The sequence below is a fragment of the Leptodactylus fuscus genome, chromosome 1, assembly GCF_031893055.1.
Source record: "Leptodactylus fuscus isolate aLepFus1 chromosome 1, aLepFus1.hap2, whole genome shotgun sequence".
In the NCBI taxonomy this organism is placed as follows: Eukaryota; Metazoa; Chordata; class Amphibia; order Anura; family Leptodactylidae; genus Leptodactylus; species Leptodactylus fuscus.
In genome coordinates, this window is record NC_134265.1 from 37320071 (window position 1) to 37324960 (window position 4890).

Here is a 4890-nt window from a genome sequence, read left to right on the forward strand (position 1 = left end):
TCTACACTATGTTTTATAGATAGGCTCCTAGGAGCCCTGACAGTGTTATACACTATGTTTTATAGATAGGTTCCTAGGAGCCCTGACAGTGTTCTACACTATGTTTTATAGATAGGTTCCTAGGAGCCCTGACAGTATTCTATACTATGTTTTATAGATGAGTTCCTAGGAGTCCTGATAGTGTTATACACTATGTATTATAGATAGGTTCCTAGGAGCCCTGACAGTGTTATACACTATGTATTATAGATAGGTTCCTAGGAGCCCTGACATGTTCTAAACTATGTTTTATAGATAGGTTCCTAGGAGCCCTGACAGTGTTATACACTATGTTTTATAGATAGGTTCCTAGGAGCCCTGACAGTGTCAAACACTGTGTATTATAGATAGGTTCCTAGGAGCCCTGACAGTGTTATACACTATGTTTTATAGATAGGTTCCTAGGAGCCCTGACAGTGTTATACACTATGTTTTATAGATAGGTTCCTAGGAGCCCTGACAGTCTCCTACACTGTTTCATAGATAGGTTCCTAGGAGACCTAAGAGTGTTCTACACTATGTTTATAGCTGGTTCCTAGGAGCCCTGACAGTGTTCTCCACTATGTTTTAGAGGTGGTTCATACCAAACTTGTTCAACCTGAAGTGAATCTTGGACCTGAGGTACGCAAACCCAAAACTAAACAAATCCTTAGAGGTTTGCCCAGCTCCAGTTTCATGGATAGATCAATAGATTTAGATATGGATACTTAATGGCCATGAAAAAAAATGGGCTTTGAATATGTTTTCACGGCCCTTTTCTTCAACATCTTAGTCTCTCTGTCTTTCGCCAGAGTATACCTTAGGACATGCCCCTTTCTTTGGATTAGATTATGGATATTATTGATCCGAAATGGATATATTTCAGATAAAAGCAGAGATACTCCATTTTAGTGTTAGTTGTCAGATTCACCATTTATTGACCCTAAAGCAGTTTCATGTTTCTCTTTTCTTTGTGGATGAAGCCTGATCATTCTATGATAAGTTCTGCAATGTCTCATTACTGTCTATTACAGATCTCTCCTGTGATGGCCGATGTTCCCACTCATAGACATTTATGGTCCACTAGTGTTGTCCTATTGGCAGCCTGTCATAATTACACAGAGCAAAATGTACTGTACTAGCAAACAGGAGCATGATACATAATATATAGCAAGTATAACATCTATAAGATATAGTTATAAAGCACTAATACCTGAATGGAGTCAAATACATGTAAAAAATGTGATAATAAAAATAAATATGCCAGCATCAAAATAACAAAAGCGAAATTATTTTACCTAAAATCATTTTTTACATAAAATCAAACAATTTCCAAATTTTTTGTATCACCATGATGTTAATAAAGGGAAGTGATATAGGGAACTGTGAAGCTGTAGCTCATCTGCTGCACAGTTCTCTTAATGATCAGGCAGAGCAGTTCATTAGCAATCTGTTCAATAACAAAGAAGCAGATTATGCCTGAGTGGTTGGAGTTTCTTTTCTTTTAAAAAAGTAAAAGATAAGCAAATAAATAAGGAAATAAACTGGAAAGGACTGTGATATACAAAGAAGTTATATTGTGCTTCTCCTTTCTTATGGATTCTCTTCTCGCTCTGCTTCAAGAAACTGCATCAAAACTGCATGTATGTCTTCAAGCTTAATGTTATAGATATCAGATCCTTGAATAGATCTTGAATAGATCTGTTTTGTGGATCTGGATTCTGGGGGTTTTTTTTCCGAAAGAACTGATTCCAGTAAGAGGCATAATAAGTAACCATGGGGCATAATTTGCAATGGGCCCCACTCTACCATGACCACCTTAAGCAACAAGTACAGGACTTGTATAAAAATATACAATTATTTGGGCTCTGTTACACACAGGGATAATGTACACAGTGATGTCACAGTACAGGGATAATACACACAGTGATGTCACAGTACAGAGATAATACACACAGTGATATCACAGTACAAAGATAATACACACAGTGATGTCACAGTACAGGGATAATACACACAGTGATGTCACAGTACAAAGATAATACACACAGTGATGTCACAGTACAGGGATAATACACACAGTGATGTCACAGTACAGGGATAATACACACAGTGATGTCACAGTACAGGGATAATACACACAGTGATGTCACAGTACAGGATAATACACACAGTGATGTCACAGTACAGGGATAATACACACAGTGATGTCACAGTACAGAGATAATACACACAGTGATGTCACAGTACAGGGATAATACACACAGTGATGTCACAGTACAGAGATAATACACACGGTGATGTCACAGTACAGGGATAATACACACAGTGATGTCACAGTACAGAGATAATACACACAGTGATGTCACAGTACAGAGATAATACACACAGTGATGTCACAGTACAGGGATAATACACACAGTGATGTCACAGTACAGGATAATACACACAGTGATGTCACAGTACAGAGATAATACACACAGTGATGTCACAGTACAGAGATAATACACACAGTGATGTCACAGTACAGGGATAATATACACAGTGATGTCACAGTACAGGGAAAATACACACAGTGATGTCACAGTACAGGGATAATACACACAGTGATGTCACAGTACAGGGATAATACACACAGTGATGTCACAGTACAGGGATAATACACACAGTGATGTCACAGTACAGGATAATACACACAGTGATGTCACAGTACAGGGATAATACACACAGTGATGTCACAGTGCAGGGATAATACACACAGTTATGTCACAGTACAGGGATAATACACAAAGTGATGTCACAGTATAGGATAATACACACAGTGATGTCACAGTACAGGGATAATACGCACAGTGATGTCACAGTACAGGATAATACGCACAGTGATGTCACAGTACAGGGATAATACACACAGTGATGTCACAGTACAGGGATAATACACACAGTGATGTCACAGTACAGGGATAATACACACAGTGATGTCACAGTACAGGGATAATACGCACAGTGATGTCACAGTACAGGGATAATACGCACAGTGATGTCACAGTACAAGGATAATTCCCAATATGACATCATGGTACAGAGATAATGCATACACAAAACGATCACTGTGTACACTGTGACATCACAGCATATCAAGCAAGTAGTTATTATGATGTCACATGCAGGCATTATGATATCCCAGTAAAGTAATGTTCAGTTTTCCATATCTCCTTCCATATTCCATAGTTTTCATTAATTGCCTCCTAGCCTCAGTGGCAATGCGCCCTATAGTTATTTGACCCCATAACAGCTGCCAGTGGTTCAGATACAGGGCTTAGCTTGTCTTTTAGGACAGATGTTTTCTTTAGAAGGACTGTCTTCAGCACTGGTACACATAGGTGGAGGCTTTGTGTCCGGACGATTCCATTGTCTCCTATGATACTTGGGTTCTTCTCACACACAAACACTAAATAATGCAGCCGTACTTCCCGGGCTGGTGCAAGGAGGACGCTTCACACACTGATTCCCTATGGATGTCTCCTCGTGCATCAGAGGATGAGAGACAGAAGGAAGTAGCAGGGAAGGAAGGAGGGAGTGCAGAGAAAAGTCGCTCTTCAGACATCCTCCAACCTAGATTTTTTCTCAATGGAAACTTACCTGGCAATGTCCGCAGCCCATGATGTACACAAGGTGTCCTGGACGGCAGCTTGGCTCATCTTCAGCTGCCTCGACAAGGACATGTACGAAACCTGAAGCCAAATCTGTTCCTATTTTTAGTCAATGTCTTTTTCAGGCATCAAAACTTGCGACAACCATTTATAGCCCCATTTAGCTTTCCTAGAATCCAGAATTTCTGTTCTCACTAATACTAAGCAGCCAATTTCTGTATCTGGTCCTGACTATGCGGATCTGTGACTAGTGAGCAAAGAAAAGCTGGGTATTGGGAGCTGCAATGGCGTCACTCGGCTTTCTCAATAGCAGATATTGTATCAATAGGGAAAGTATTTTTTATCTGATGTTGAAGTGATATACCAGGGATAGGGAACCTTCGGCTCTCCAGCTGCTGTCAAACTACAACTCCCATCATGCTCTATTCACTTCCATGGGAGTTCCAAGAACAGCAGAGCAAGTATGCATGCTGGGAGTTGTAGTTTTGCAACAGCTGGAGAGCCGTACGTTCCCTACCCCTGTGATATACGATGCTATGTCACCCTATGGGACAGTGTTTCCCAATCTGTTCAGAAAAAGATGTTTTATAATGTTCTCCAGGGCACTACAGATGTGTTATAATGCTCCTCAGTGGCGCCCATACACTTTTTAATCCTCCCCATTGGCCCCCTCACATGGTATAATGCTCACCATGTCCCTCAGACATCTTATAATGCTCGCCAGTGGTTCCTGGACACCTTATAATGCAAAGATTTAATAATGCTCCCCAGTAGCCTCCAGATGCTTTATAATGCTCTACAGTAGTTCTCAGATGCTTTGTAATGCTCCTTAGTGCCCCCAACACACTTTATAATGCTTCCTATTGGCTCCCCCCAACATTATAATGTTCCCTAGTGGCCCCCAGACACTTTGTAATGCTCCTTAGTGGTCCTAATACACTTTATAATGCTCCCTAGTGGCTCCCCCAACAGTATAATGTTCCATATTGGCTCCCCCAAACAGTATAATGCTCCATAGTGGCTCCCCAACAGTATAATGCTCCCTAGGGGCCCCCAGACACTTTGTAAAGCTCCTTAGTGCCCCCAACACACTTTATAATGCTCCCTATTGGCTCCCCCCAACATTATAATGCTCCCTAGTGGCCCCCAGACACTTTGCAATGCTCCTTAGTGGTCCTAATACACTTTATAATGCTCCATAGTGGCTCCCCCAACAGTA